This window comes from Callorhinus ursinus, unplaced genomic scaffold (genome assembly GCF_003265705.2).
Source record: "Callorhinus ursinus isolate GAN/ISIS: 27379988/994484 unplaced genomic scaffold, GSC_fseal_2.0 scaffold25, whole genome shotgun sequence".
Classification (NCBI taxonomy): domain Eukaryota; kingdom Metazoa; phylum Chordata; class Mammalia; order Carnivora; family Otariidae; genus Callorhinus; species Callorhinus ursinus.
Genome location: NW_027397087.1, coordinates 14,740,881 through 14,756,239, shown reverse-complemented (window position 1 = coordinate 14,756,239; position 15,359 = coordinate 14,740,881). Strand labels below are relative to the sequence as shown.

General features: G+C 40.8%; 1 long non-coding RNA gene across 2 annotated transcripts in view; it reads left to right on the top strand.

Moving 5' to 3' along the window:
• LOC112833061 (uncharacterized) overlaps positions 1–15,359 on the top strand; it is a 22,065-nt gene extending 6,706 nt beyond the window's left edge. Inside the window, exons 2-4 of one of the 2 annotated variants that reach the window (XR_012373619.1) lie at positions 6,515–6,743; positions 13,993–14,193; positions 15,146–15,359. This is a non-coding gene — a long non-coding RNA (uncharacterized lncRNA). The remainder of the gene's footprint in view (positions 1–6,514; positions 6,744–13,992; positions 14,194–15,145) is intronic. The other variant, XR_012373620.1, reaches the window with a different exon arrangement.

Sequence of the window (15,359 nt, the reverse complement as noted above, 5' to 3'; positions counted from 1 at the left end):
ATCTTCAGCAGTACTCACTAACCTTCCAGTCAAACCTGTGGCAGGTCCAGAGGAGGCACCTCGGATCTCCTGACATGCAGAGGAACTTAGTTGGAAAAAATTGCCGTTTGTAAAGACTGCATAAGTTTTCTACTGCTGCTGTAGCAAATGACCACAGCAAATTACCTTGGTGGCTTAAACAATACAAGTGTATTATCTTATATTTCCTTAAGTCAAAAGACTGCCACGTGTCTCACTGAACTAAAATCAAGGTGTTGGCAAGGCTGCAGTCCTTTCTAGAGTCTCTAAGAGAGAATCCATTTCCTTGGCTTTTCCAGCTTCTGGAGGCTGACCACATTTCCCGATCTCCATCCTTCATCTTGAAAGACAGCAACGGCAGATTGAATCCTTCTTATGCTGCTGTCTCTCTGGTTCTCTGATTACAGCTGGGAAAGATTCTTTGCTTTTAAGGACTCGTGTGATTAGATTGGGCCTACCCAGATCATCCAGAATAATCTGTCTATCTCAAGAGCAGTAATCTTAATCACATCTGCCAAGTCCCCTTTTGCCATATAAGGTAATATATCCTTGGGTTCAGGGCACCTGGGTGGCTCAGTCGGTTGAGCGTCTGCCTTCGGCTCAGGTCATGATCCCAGGGTCCTGGGATGGAGCCCCGCATCGGGCTCCCTGCTCAGTGGGGAGCCTGCTTCTCCCTGTCCTCCTCACTCATTCTCACCATCGCTATCTTTGTCTCTCTCTGTCTCAAAGTAAATAAAATCTTTATATGTCTTTGGGGGTCATTACTATGTCTACCATTAAACACCCAGAACAGATATTTTAAGCAATCAATAAGATTTACCCTTAACTGAGTCAATGGCCCATAAGTCAATTTGGTATAGAAATGTGGTGGAAGAGGTACAAGAAGATATTGAGATCAAGCATTAATCAATTTTACCCCCTTTTAATCATTCTAGGATATATAAAGATCTCTTTGCCTGCTGTCTTTAACAGGAACAACTTGGTAGTCAGAAAAGCATGGGTTTCCTGGGGAAGCTACTAGATCTGGGAACAAAAAGCCTTAAAAAAGCAGGCCTGGTCTGTTCTTGAGTGTTCCTAGGGATGGGTTTATTTTTCCACCTTCCCTGAGAGCACTGGAGCCTTTCCTGGTGGCTCCTAGTTGCTGAGGACCATCTGCCTCCTTCTGCTCCTCTTCCCCAATATGGGCCCCATTTTGGTCAGGCCAGTTTCCTGGTTGAAGCAAATGGGTCCATGGAGCAGGTTTGGAGAACGAATATGGAAAAAGAAGATGATGTTAGGGCCACACTGGACAATTCCAGTGTGAGTGGAAACCCACTGGATGGTTGGTTTGGGGCAAGCGAATGTGTGACAATCATTCTGAGCAGAAAATGAGCCTGAGAGCCTTACTATAGAATTGCAGGTGACTCCGGGAGAAAGGGTGCCTGGTTAAAACAGTACCTCAGACAGTTTTGATCTCTCTATTTCTCAGGTCTTGTTGGTTGCACCTGATTTCCTCCATGACATTAAACAACGGTTGTATGATTTTTCTGTTGGTAGCACACAGTTTTTCCAAATTAAAAAAAAAAAGACAGGAACAAAAAGGTTATGCTTTTCATCTATGTCTGTGTAAACAAACCCAGTAATTACCATAACTCTAATTGCTGCTGAGTGCTCTTGCTACTAAATCTCTGCATATATCCTGGGAAGTTAATCCTGAATTAGGAAACAAAAACTGATTAAAAAAATTTGGGCCAGGTCCATGATTTTTATATTCATAAGATTCAAAATTTCTGTGAGGAAATGTGCAATGCAAATTGAATTATCTTCCAGAGCAATAACAACAACAAAAAAGAAACAATGGTAAAATATGAGTATCCATGCAGAGAGATGTATGAATTAGGCTTGCTAAGGTTTCAGTTGATTGTGATTCAATATTCTGCCCCTCTGAAACAACCTTTACTTACTAGGCTGCACAAACTCAATTCTTTTCAGTCTTCAGTGGATATTATCCAGTTTTCATGTAGCAACGTTTTGTCAAATTTTACACTCTGATCAAAAAGGTTTTTCGCTGAACTTTGAAGGTAGCATTATTGGTCCTTATAAGTGTTTTTAATCACTGTCCTTCCTGATTGCCTTTAGGACAAAAGAGCAGTTGTAAATGTTCAAAGAAAAGTTAGGAAGGCAAAAGAGCATTGCTTTTGTGCCTATAGGCATGGGCTAGGTGAAATTGAATATTAAGGAAATAAGGTAGAAAATCCACGTCTCCACATTTTCTTTCAGGAAATTGGACTAATTGGAATGTTTTTACTACATCTCTTTCTTTTTCCCTCCAGATCCCCTCTGTGCCCCTCTCTGCTCTCTGCCCCAGGAGGCTGAGCTCTTTGGACCTCACCAGTGAGCTCTCTTGTCTTCTGGCTTGTCTTGGGGTTTGACAACAGAGAGCTCCAGCAGGAGGTCAGAAGGAGAGGGGAGGGTAAGTTCTGGGTCCCCTCTGGATGGCCGTGTCCCTCCACTGAAAACCACTGCTCTTGCCAAAGTTGCCCTTTCCTCTAAGCTCTGGAAACTACTTTCTCCCCTTTCCCTTCAGGCCTGGCACTATTACAAGCTTCAGGGTACTACACTCTCCTTTGTAGTTTTGATTTCCCATATCTTGGCCCACACCTTTATAAATACTCCCTTCAGCTGGGAGTCCTACACTGGCCCAGAAGCCCCGTAGCTAGGCTCTAGCATCCCTGGCATGAGCACCTGAGGACTACCTTCTTTGTGGGACCGCACATGTCTACCACCATAGGTTGGCTGACCTGTGTGTATGTGGCCATCAGGATCAGTCCCACCACCCTCCATCCATCACAGGGAAGTCCCCGCCTCCCCTTCCCCCCAAGTGCCTCCATCTCTTCTCTGTGTCACATGCCTCCCCACCTCCCAGTAAAAAAATAGCCCCTTTAGTAAACTCTGCTCAAATTATCCTGATTTGACTGTGCTGTTTCATATTACAACCCTTACAGAGACAGACTCTGGTTTATCCAGTCCTATATTTGAATTCTTCTCACATTCTGGGGCCACCATCATCTCTTACCAGAACTGCTAAGAGATCTCTCTACTTCTACTCTTTATGACTCAAAATCTTCCAAATATAAAATCCAAATTCCCTCCCATGGGCCAAGGCCCTGTACGGTCAGGCTCTTATTCAACTTCATCTTGAATCGTATTCATCTGCTAGGTTCTAGAACACACAGACTTCTCTTTTGCTTGAGACTGTTCTGCCTGGACTGTCTGTTCCCTGCTCTTCATGTGGTTAACACGATCAAAGACAAAAACTGACTAAGGAGATGGATTTTATTCAGTCTTTTGCAATGGGGAAAGCACCCCAGATCCAAAGATTCGAGTGTGTATTAGTTTCTTATGGTTGCTGTAACAACTTACCACAAAATTAGTGACTTAAAATGATAGAAAGTAATTTTCTTATAGTTCTGGAGGCCAGAAGCCCAAAATGAGTCTTAATAGCTAAAAGTGAGGTGTGGGCACAGCTGTGTTGCCTCTGGAGAGACTAGAGGAGAATTTGTTTCCTTGCTTTTTCCCACATCTAGGGCTGAATTTCTTGGCTCATGGTCTGTTCCTCTATTTTCATAACCAGTGGTTATAGCATCTTCTCTCTGACTCTGATTCTCTCTGCTTCTATCACACAGCCACCTTCTGTCTATGGTCAAGTCTCTTGTATTCCTCTAACAGGGACATTTGTGATTATACATAGGGTTGATCCAGATAATCCGGGATAATTGCTCCATCTCAGGCTCCTTAATCACATCTTCAAGCACCCCTTTTTCATATACAGTAACTTTTATAGATTTTAGGGATTAAGACCTAGATATCTCTTAGGGGTCATTATTAGCCTACCCTACTGTATCCTAGTACAGTGGTTGTGCCTTAGATCTTTATAAGGAGTTGAAATGGGGAAATGTTTATTTCTGTGTCTAGCTAGTTTTAGGGGAACAAACAATTCTAATGTCAGCTAATTATTCAGAAGCCAAAGAATAAAGAGAGTCTGTGTCTGACTTTGTCAGCAGATGTAGGCAAAAGAGGAATGGTTTAGGTTTGCTCTTGTCAGAGGTAAACATGGTAGTCATCTATAAGTCTTTGGGGACTTATGAGAAAGGGTAGACACCAAGTCTTATCTAAGCTACATGGGGAATGGTAGTTCATTGCAGTGAGCCATTTTCTAGAATACAAAAGGGTGGGAGATTTGAGGGCAGGGAGAAAAGGTTGGGGAGATTTCTTAACCACCACTGTCTTCCAGGAGCACAGAGTTCAGGTGATGTTCAACATTGTCAGCACCTTCTCATTCTTAAATATTTTTTCATAGATGTTCTCCCTGACCACTCTAAGTACTGCCTTTCCATTATTCTCTGTTACAGTTTCTTCTTTCTTTCTTTCTGGTATTTTCCATAATCCATAATTATTTTGTGTATTTATTTGCTTATCTATCAAGACCATAAACTCCTTGAGGACAGGGAACATGGTTGTCTTACATTTGAAGAGCTTAGGACAATGTATCTTTATAGCTTTAGAACATGTTTGTTGAATTGACCAAAGAAGAAATACCAGATGGCCAATAAACTCAGGAAAAACTGTCTAGTAATTACCTCCTTGGTAGTTAAAAAAACCAAAAACAAAAACAAAAAATAACAACAAAAGAAAAAACAAACAAGGATGAAAATAACAAGAGAGTCAGAAATCCCAGGCAGGAGGACCCACATGTTCAGAGATACACAGAGGTGTGTGTGAAATGTGAGTCACAGCTGGTGTGGGATGGGGTCTGAGTGGGGTGGGGTGAGGCTCCACAGTGAGTCAGAGATCAGACCCCAAGGGAGCTTGGGATTTATACTTCCTTTTCTCCTCAGTGCCCTGCATCCACTCATCCTTTTAATAAATATTTGTTGAATGTGTTTCATGTGCATGGCACTGGTCTAGACTTTGGGGACACAGCAGGGAACAGAACAGACAAAAATAAGTCTGACAGTAAGTGGAAGTGATTGAAATAAACAGTTCTGAGCGTTACGGAGAAAAGTAAAGAAGGAGAGTAAGATGTGGAATGTAGGCTTGTGATTTATAGAGTGGCCAGGAAGGGCCTCAGTGAGAATAAACCATTTGCCATGTGTGGAGTTGGGGGGCAGGGGGCCCTTAACCACACTTAAAGGAAGTGATATCCTGGAGAAGGGCATTCCAGGCAAGGGGCACAGCAAACACTCAGATCCTAAGGTGTAAACTCACCTGTAAGATGGCTGGTGTGGTCCGAAGAGAGTGACAGAGTGTCTTACAGTTTTAGGAGATGAGATCACAGGAGTGGAGAGCGGGGTGCACTTGTAGGGCCTGGTAAGCTTCTGTAAGGACTGTGGCTTTTCCACTGAGTGAAGTGGGAAGCCACTGGAAGATTTTGATAAGAGGAGTGACATACTCTCTTTCATTTAACAGGATCACTTGGGCTGCTATGTGGAATGGGACAAAAAAGGATCAAGGCCTGATGCAGGAAGACCCTTTAGGAGGCTGCTCAGTGATCCAGGGGAGAAATGACAGTGGTAGCACGGATCAGGGAGGTCACAGTGATGACAGTGAGAAGTCACTAGATTCTGGATATATTCTGAAACTGAGTCAGATGTGAGGTGAGAGAGAGAGAGGTCAAGGGTGACTCCAAGATTCACGGCAAGGATGGGGTTGCCATTTACTGAGATCTGGAAGATGGCTAAATGAGCAGCTTTGAGAAGGAAGGTCAAGAGCTCAGTTTGGGACGGATTAAATCCAAAGTGCACAAGTAATACTTTTTCAAAAGAGAATTAATTTTGTAAATGTACCTGTGAGCATTAGGAAATCACAGAACTGGCAATCATGTCTCTCCAATGCGCTGATTGCTTTAGTGGCTGGCTAGCTTCATACCTTTCGAGACCTGTCATTGCTTTCTTCCCTAACTTCCCACCTCCCCTGAGAATGTTTCCACCTCTCCTTTGTTGGGAGACAAGTACAATAGGAAAATTAGAAAATCCAAGTATTTAATTGCTCTGGAAATAGTAACAGCAAAGTCCATCTGTTGAAATAACTCCTTTTTCTGACCTCTTGGGTATCCAGAAGAGCCATTCAGAAGCTCAGGAAAGCCACCAGCTTTGGGGAAGGGGCTGCATCAGAACAGAGGCCCATGCTTTGGCCCCCAGAGCTCTGCATCTGGGTCCACAGCCTGGCATGTCTTTCTCCAATAAGTCAAGTGCTTAGCTTTGGCCCCAAACAGCCCTCTGCTGAGAGGTCTTCCAGGCTGAGAAAGCAAGCAAAGGCTCTTTCCTCCAGATGTCTTTGCTCTCACCTTCTCTGAAGCAATGACATTCATAACCTGGATCTTGGCCTCAACTTCTAAGTTCCTTCCACATTCCTCATCTTGAACTATCCAACCTGAAAATACACTCTTTTAGTCCTTATTCAAGAGTGTCATGCATTCTGCTTCACTGCAGTCGTTCCATGTAAATTAATTTTCCAGATAACTGAAGCTGAGCCATCCCTTGACATCAACTATATGAAGGAGAATTTTCCCAAGGATGAACTGCACCTATTCTTGCTGCCTTAACCAGAATACATGGAACAAAATCAAACTTTTCTGCCATAAGGCTGTCTGTCCTCTCACAAGTGACGATGTCCTCAGGCTCTCATGAGGTATGGAGAGTCTGTGTCTGCTACACTTAATGACCTCAGACGGACATGTTTTTGAGGTGTGTATTTCTTCTTAAAAAAGTGTTTTTAATGTTTTGCTGCATTATCCCTGTTGACATTTGTTGTTGAGTGGCTGCTCATTTAACGTGCTGGAAAATACTGAAAAGCCATGTAATCAGAACTGTGCATGAATATTCTGTCCAAGAAGCTTGATTTAGTGCTAGAGGATCTCTGAGGTCTTTTTCAGCTTTAATTTATTTTTATGGTTCTAAATTTCCTGAGAAATGAGCATAATTCATTATGCATAGATTGTGGGCTTTTACTTAGATACAACTCAGGGCATTTTTAACTTATTATCTAATTGCCAGCTCAGCTCTTAGTGGCTGATACATGAATCTTCAGAAATGTGAGATAACATTTGTGATAGAATTCTAAGATGGCCCCTTCATGGTTGCCCTGTGTCAGTTCCTTCTCTTGAGTTTGGGCAAGACCTATGAGTCTGATGAGACAGCACTCCAGTGATTAGGTTACCTTATATGTTTGGCAAAGGTGAAGGGATTTTTTTTTTTTAAAGGTGAAGGGATTTTGAATATGTAATTAAAAATTTTAATCACCCAGCTTTAATTTAATCAAAAGGGAAATTGACCCAGGTGGGTCTGGCTTAATGAGGTGAACCCTTTAAAAAAGGGTCTGGAAGGAAGAGGTTTTCTCCCCTGCCAGACTTGAAGAAGCTAGCTGCCATGAGTTCTACAGTTGCAAGGAAATTTAGCCAACAACCATGTGAATTTGAAAGACGTTAAACCTCGGATGAGACCATGGCCCCCATCAACACCTTGACTGCAGTTTTGGAAACCCTGAGCAGAGGACTCAGTTAAGCTAGGTCTGTACTCTCCACCCACGGGAGCTGTGAGATAATAACTGGGTATTTTTTTAACCTGATAAATTTGTGATAGTTTATTATGGAGGAACAGAAAATTAAGACAGCATCCCAGTTGGATTTTGTGTTTAAAAAGGTAAAAGAGCATACTACACTTGCCATGCATGGGTTCATACAAACTTAATCACATTATTATAATGACCTCATCCTCCTATGGATAATATCAATTCTGAGTTTTATTCAGACCATGAAATAAAACCCAAGGATTTATTAAGATTATACTTGTCTTCTCCTGAGCTTCAGTAAATAAAATGTGCAGGGTTGTAGTGAGTAGTAAGTCCAATCCAACCTTTCTCTATCACTGTTTTTGCCCAGGAGAGAATCATAAGTTTTTTTTAAAAAAAGATCTCACATTAAAAAAAAACTAAACTAAACTTAGTGGGTAGGAGGTGGGATCAAAAATTTTTTACAGGGATGCTTTTGTTGCTTACTTATTTTATAGATAAGTGCAACAGAATTTAATGATGCTGGCATTTTTCTGTGCTTTATAAAACTTTTTAAAGCTTGTTACATATGAGCCTCATGATATATGTCACTTCCACATGAGTTAATTAAATACAACCTGGCAGGCAAGTAGTTATTTATGGATTTCATTTTTTAAATTTTAATTCCAATACAGTTAACATACAGTGTTATATTAGTTTTAGATCTACAGGATAATGACTCAACAATTCCATACATTATGGATTTCATTTTTAAAATATTATTTTTGAGTAGTCGTTATGACAGAGTACAAATTAGATCTCTCTCTCACAGACCTGTCCTTCATTCATCTTGTTTTCTTCTTTAGAGTCGGCTCTTACCGGTTATCTGAGCATTCTTCTAGAGGAATTCGATGCAATAACAATTAAATATTCAAATAATTACGCATAAATGTAGCTAATGCTCACAAAGTGTGATTAATTAACTGGTTTTCTGACAATAAGGTTTATCTGTATTCCTGATTATGGCAAATTATTACTTGAATATATTGATAAAAGTGAGTTGTTAGTATTTTATTTGGGATTTTTTCCATGCTTATTCATACAAGAAAGCTATTTATCCTTTCTAGTTTTTATGGTCTGTCATTTTTTGGTATTGAGTTCATGAGAGTTTCCCAGACTAACTGAAGAAGAGAAAGACTTTTATCTTGCTCCACTCAGCAACAGCTTAAATAGGATTGTAATTATCTTTTCTTTGAAAGTTTAAACAGTGTCATCTAGGAAAAAAATCCTTTGGCTTGATACCTTTCTGCAGCTAATTATTTGACAATCTTTGAGTTTTATTCCAAAGTATTAGATTTTGTCAGGTATTTTGTCTTCTTCTGTTAATTCTAGTAAAAAATGTAAATTTTACTGGAAATTGATATATTTCACTGAATTAAAAAATTTACCTGGCTAGAGTTTTAAAGAGCCATTCTTCTTCAAAGCTGTACCAATAGTCTCTTGCCCATTTGTAAATTTGAATGTATTTTTATCTTTTATGCTTCGATGTTCCTTTTTTGTTTTAGCAGTAATAGCAACGAGCAGCACTCGAGTTTCTCAGCTGTACTGTTTTTGTCTTTTCTGAAAATAATAATGTCTAACACTTAGTGAAGTATTTACCACCAAGTGCTCAGCTATTAATACACATGATCTCATTTCTTTGCAACAACCCTCAAGGGTAGATTTTTTAATAATCCTCAAGTTACATATGAGAAAATGGATTCTTCAGAAGGCTAGGTAGTTATCCTTCCACCACTAAGTAGGGAAACTGAGACTCAGCTCCTCTCTCTCTGACTCCAGACCTGGAGCTTTTGATTTTACTTCCCTGCTTTTCTTCCTTAGTTTTTTCTTCATGCCTTCCTGTAGTTACTTGGCACAACTTCTGACTTCATGAGTTGAATGTTAACTCTCATTTTTTCTTATGTATGAATGAATCTATTTATAGGTATAAATCTACCTTCGAGTCCCACTTTCTCAGCATACATTTTGTTATGTGTAATTATCATGTTTTTTGCTAAATATTCTAAAATTGCATTATTTCTTTTTTTGAATTGAATTTAGAAGAATTTTCTTTTCCCAGTGAGTAAGGTTTTTGATGTTGCTGTTTACATATTTGTAAGTAATGTTAGTTGGATTGTGATAAAAATATATTTCCTATTTCCACATTTGGCATTTACTGAGGTATCTAACATATAATTTGTTTTTATAAACATCCTCTAGATTTCTAAAAGGCAGTGTATTCTCTGTGCATAAGCACTATCGCACCTATTAAATCCATTTTTAAATGTAGTTTGAATTCTCTTATGTTGGTCTGTCAAAGGTTGTGATATAGGTGAGCTGTTTCTCAAGAAAATTGACTTTCTGTAACTCTCTTTTTGTTTCCAACAATTCTTATATTATTTGTCAATGTTATGCTATTTATTTACATAAAGCTCCATTATTAATATAACTATCGTGCGGCGACATATTTTTTGGAAATGTAAAATGATATTCTCTTTTTCTTCCTAATTCTTTTAGTCTTAAATTTTGAATAATATTGCCAACTCCACTTTTTTGTTTGAATGTTTCTGTATATTTTTGTTTATTCTTTTGTTTTTAGCCTCTTTGATACATAATTTAGAATATGATGCTGGCAGATTGAATAGAGTTTGATTTTATTTTTCATTAAGTTTGAGAATCTTAAGAAAGATAAACACATTTATAGTTTCCGTTTATTTTTTGTATGTGTGATCTTCTAGTGTATGATCCTATGACATGATTTCCCTTTTCTAATGAGAATTTTGACTTTTCTCTTGTAGATTTTTCCCCAGTTTTTGTGTTCTTTGTGTATTAAAATTTACACACAATGTTTTAAATTCCATTAGAAGACACATTGATTTTTTTAAATCAAACTTAGACTTAGAGTTATCCAAAATATTAATGCCAATAACAAAATAGTGTCTCTTGGTTTTCCCTTGTAAGACACTGCATCGCCAGCTCTCCTGGTGGCACGGAAGTCCTGTGATGTGGGAAAATGGGGACATCAGCTCTGAGTGGAAAGATGAAGAGAAGAGTAGGACCCTGAAGTGGAACCGAATTTATTTTACTTCTATTTCCCTTTTTTTAATATGCATAAGAATGGTATATGACTTAAAATTCTATGCTTATATAAGCCTTAAGAAGGTATCTCAAGGAGTGCCTGGATGGCTCAGTTGGTTAAGATCTGCCTTCAGCTCAGGTCAGGATCTCAGAGTCCTGGGATCTGGCCCCATGTCAGGCTTCCTCCTCAGCGGGGAGTCTGCTTCTCCCTCTGCCCCTCCCCCCCCCCGCTCATGCTTGTGTGCTCTCTCTCTCTCTCTCTCAAATAAATCAATAAAATCTTTAAAAAGATGCTTTAAAAAAGGTATCTCAATTAATATAACAAAAATATCAAGTGATTGAATACCACGTCATAGTTTAAATGGCAGAGATTTTTCTTCTTAGGGGGACCTAAAATAATAGTGTGTTTAGGATGGTGTCATAGATGAGAAGAAATCTTACATTTGAAACACCTTTTTTTGAAAAGGTGTTTTTTGAAAACACCTTTTTCTGCACAAAAAAGGAAGGCTGAGATCATTGTTTCAACATCAGAAATCCTAAAAGAGGTAAGTAAGATGGGCCACGCCTCACTCTGCCTCACTGTGGAGAGGAGGTTGCACCTGGTGACCAGGGCTCCTGGGGTGTGGGAGAGCTGGGGGGTCTTCAAAAGCCCCTGGGGCTGAAGCAAGGGGCTGACTTCTGGGCTGTTACTGCAACTGATGGGGGTATCATGATCTGTCAGCAGTTGGGACAGAGTAGCACTAAAGTGAGTCACACCCAAAGAGAAAATTCTCCTCTTCTCCTCCTGTGGAACCCAGACAGATCTCATCCTTATGTCAGCGTGTCCCTAAATCTCTGCGGAGGAAAGCATTAGAAATACATATCTGGGTGACCCGGGCACCAATATCGTCAGTAAGGACGCCAGGGGCACTGAGTCTTTTATTTTATTATTATTTTTTTAATATTTTATTTATTTATTTGACAGAGAGAGACACAGCGAGAGAAGGAACACAAGCAGGGGGAGCGGGTGAGGGAGAAGCAGGCTTCCCACCAAGCAGAGAGCCTGATGCGGGGCTCGATCCCAGGACGCTGGGATCATGACCTGAGCCGAAGGCAGACGCTTAACGACTGAGTCACCCAGGCGCCCCGCACTGAGTCTTTTAAACCATACTCATGACAAGCAGATGTGGCAGGACTTGTGCTGCACACAGGGACCTCTACCACACTACTTGGTTATGGTGACAACCTTCTTATTTCATCTGAGCCAGAGGCCTACTTGATAGCACCATACAGTTGCCAGGTTAGTAACCCAGCAGCCTGAGAACAGAGACCAGAGAACAGAGACCAAGGGCTAGGATTGTCCATCTCTGTGAATTTTCTTCTTTGCATTAGGAGAAGTTGTGGACTGAAAGTTGATTTTCCTCTTTGGCTCAGCCTCTATGGCAAGAGCATATATTTCTGGTAGGTTTCAAGGGCATTCATGAGATGCCCCATGGCAACAGCCATATCTGCTTCAAGTGCATGGGGGGGGGTCCTCTCTGAGTAGTCTTTTCTGAATACTCTCTCTATCCAGCAAAACAGATCCCACGCGGTGCTGTTCTCTGTCCTACCTCCAGCTTCTCATCTCCAGATGCAAACTGTGGGAGGGGGTTAGTGGAAATCTTTCAGGGTCTCCTGGTGATTTTTTTCCTCTGGAGTATTGGTTGCAACCTGACCCCTGATAGCTTCCTTTAATCTGGTCCCAGGCAAACTATAGCTTGACTGTTTTTTTAAAAGTGTTAACATATGGATGGCATCCTTCCTTAGTTTCCTACTGTGATGCAGATCTTTCCTACTTTTATGTTTCTTTGGTCATTTCAGGGGGGAGCTGAGTGAGAGACAATGGAGCAAGACTTTGCTCTAGTTGTGTGTTTTGGGTGTGTGTTTGTTTTTTTTCTTTTTGAACAGAAGTCTGGTCTTCCTGCATCTGTAGGACTTACAAAGAGAAACACTGTGAACATAGTAGTTGACTATTTGGCTCTGAGACTTTGGGGAGATGTGGGTGAGAAATATAAATTTGAGGGACATCAGCCTGTGGTGGCAGTCAGGTCACAGGAATGGCAGGGACTGCCTGGAGCTGCTTCCAAAGTCTTGAAGGTCACTGGTCCCTCTCTAAGATACTAATTTAGCAGGACTATGGGTCCCAAGAATCTACAACTTTTTATTTTATTTTATTATGTTATGTTTAAACTTCCAAATAAAGATTTCTAGAATTGGGTATTAAGAGATGAAGTTATAAGACAATGCTCCCAGGATGGTCCTATTTAGATAAGAAGGGTTTATGCCTGTTGCACGTAGATAGGCTGTAGGGATGGTGGCAAGGTTCTCAACTGAAAAAGTGACGAAGATTTTGAGAAGTCAATGTGAGGAAGAAGCAGGGATGCTGATGGGAACGTCAACAAAGCGAGAGGGCAGAGAAAGCTTGACACCAATGCACGTGATCATGCAACTTTTTCCATCCTGCTCTGAACGCTGAGGGTAGACGTGGAGGTGATGAGTGGTTGGCTTAGCTGAGTTGGGTGAAGAAGGGGACAAGGGCAGGACACCAAGGGCTACAAGAATCTGCTGGTGTCTGACCACAGCCTCCATCCATTCAATTTCCTGTGACCATAACCTGTTCCCAGTACAGCTCCTCTGGACCTCAAAGCCACCAGTCCCTATTGCCACCCGTCCCTCCTCTCTGGGGCCATGTACCGCTCTTTCGTTAACCCGGAACCCAGGGACATACATCACTTCAGTCACTCTCTTGCCATTAGCCCTCAGGAAATTAAGTAACTAGTTTAAGGTCAAACCACTAATAAAGGGTGAGACTAAAATTTGAACTCAGGCCAGCCCAAGTTTTTTGTTTTCTGTGTGTGTTTTGTCTTGTTTTGTTTTAGACCACTACTTTATATGACTGCTGTGGCAGGCACGGTGATGTTGCATCAGACCCTGTTTAACGAAGGACTCATTGTCCCAGCAGCCGGGAGTGCAATCAGCAGATGGACTTCAGCTCTCAGGCCGCTCAGGGATGCCTCAGCTGCAGAGAACTGCCTCACCCCAGGGCACATCCCTTTCTGGGCAGCACACATCTAGTGAGGGATCGATGCAGGAGTATAGAGGCCTGGCCTTCTCAGCCCGGCTTGGGACTATTCTGAAGGAACTTTCTGTCTCCAGAGCTCCCTGTGGGGTCAGCAGAGCCTGTCCTTGGGCCCACATCACAGCTTACCTTTTCTTTCTCCCTTCCTGCTTCCTTCATTTCCCTCCCCTCCACAGGTGTTGATCCCAAAGGCCCTCCTTAGTAAACCTGCTTTATGTTAAATGCTCTTTCAGAGTCTGTTTCCCAGGGAACCCAGTGTGCGACCGCCTTTCCAGGATACAAGAGCCAGACTTTCCTATCACAGAAGTCCTATGACTTCTCACCTTTCCTGGAGACCCTCTGAAGTATTTCCAAGAATTGTCAGGTCTAGATGAAGCTGAATGTTCCTTCCCCTGGTCACTGGGACCACGTCTCATCTAGTCTTCAGATTTCAGGTATATAGGGCTCAAGAGAGATGGTTTAAATCTGGGGCTCACTGAGGCACATGGCCCTGGATTTGGAGAGTGGCTAGCCTGCTGCTTAAGGTTTGTTGACTGTTTCCCTTTCCTTCCCCGTCATCCTCTGGGCTCGGAATTCTGAATCTTGATTCCCAGTTTTAGACAAGCGTCAGACGAGACAACTGATTGAATTTTTAAGTTCACATCTGATATGCCATTGCACGGTGATCTTAGTAACTTAAAAGCAAAAACATGACCTGGGCTGAAGCAAACAAATTTCAGTGTTTTTATTTCAGGTTCATTGTTTACCTTGTATTTTATCAGTTAGAATAAACAGTCAAAACATGTTAAGAAAAAAAAAATCAAGTCATTCATCAAAAGAAATTTGTTGGTTTTTCAATGTGATTAAGTATTATAGGAATATTAAAATGAAAAAATCAATACTTGTATGTTGTATACAACACACAATTTTGTAGTTTTGTCAGTTTCTCCACTTCACATTTTAATTATTCCTTTCAATCCATACAATCAGTATATAGAGTAAGTATATGATTCAGGATATATTTCTTTATAATGGCTTGAAAATTTGTGGCATTTGGTTTTCAATTAGACATCTACGAAGATCTCATCTGTGCTAAACACTTTATTAGAAACAAATATGCAAAGTAATCCTATGGAGATTTCAAAATATTTAGCAGGCAAAACAAAGTTTATATATTGAAAATGGACTCTTGTTCGTCTAATTGGAATATTGCCTTCTAATCCAGCTGACATACTCTACAGTCAGCAACAAATTGAAGCTGTGTGTTATCAATGATCGCTCAGATCACCCTAAGTATATACGCTGCATTACATTAAATAACCTTATTTAGGTAATTGCTTTAAACATTTTGTAGACTCAAGTACTTCTTAAAGTTTTCAGTTATTGATTTTCAAATCTTCTTTGTAGGTATAAGCCTCTCAGAAGGCCAAACGTAAACACGGTTCCTGCCCAGCTGGTCTTCTCCTTTGATAACCACCCATCGTTCTCTACTAGCCTGTCGATAAGCATTTAATGAGGACCTGCTGTGGGGCTGAGGCCTCCTCCGCAGCCTAGCAGCGAACACAAGATTAGGTTTGCCTGGAGAAGTTTACAGTCAAGTTCATGGTTTTCAGGAGCATAA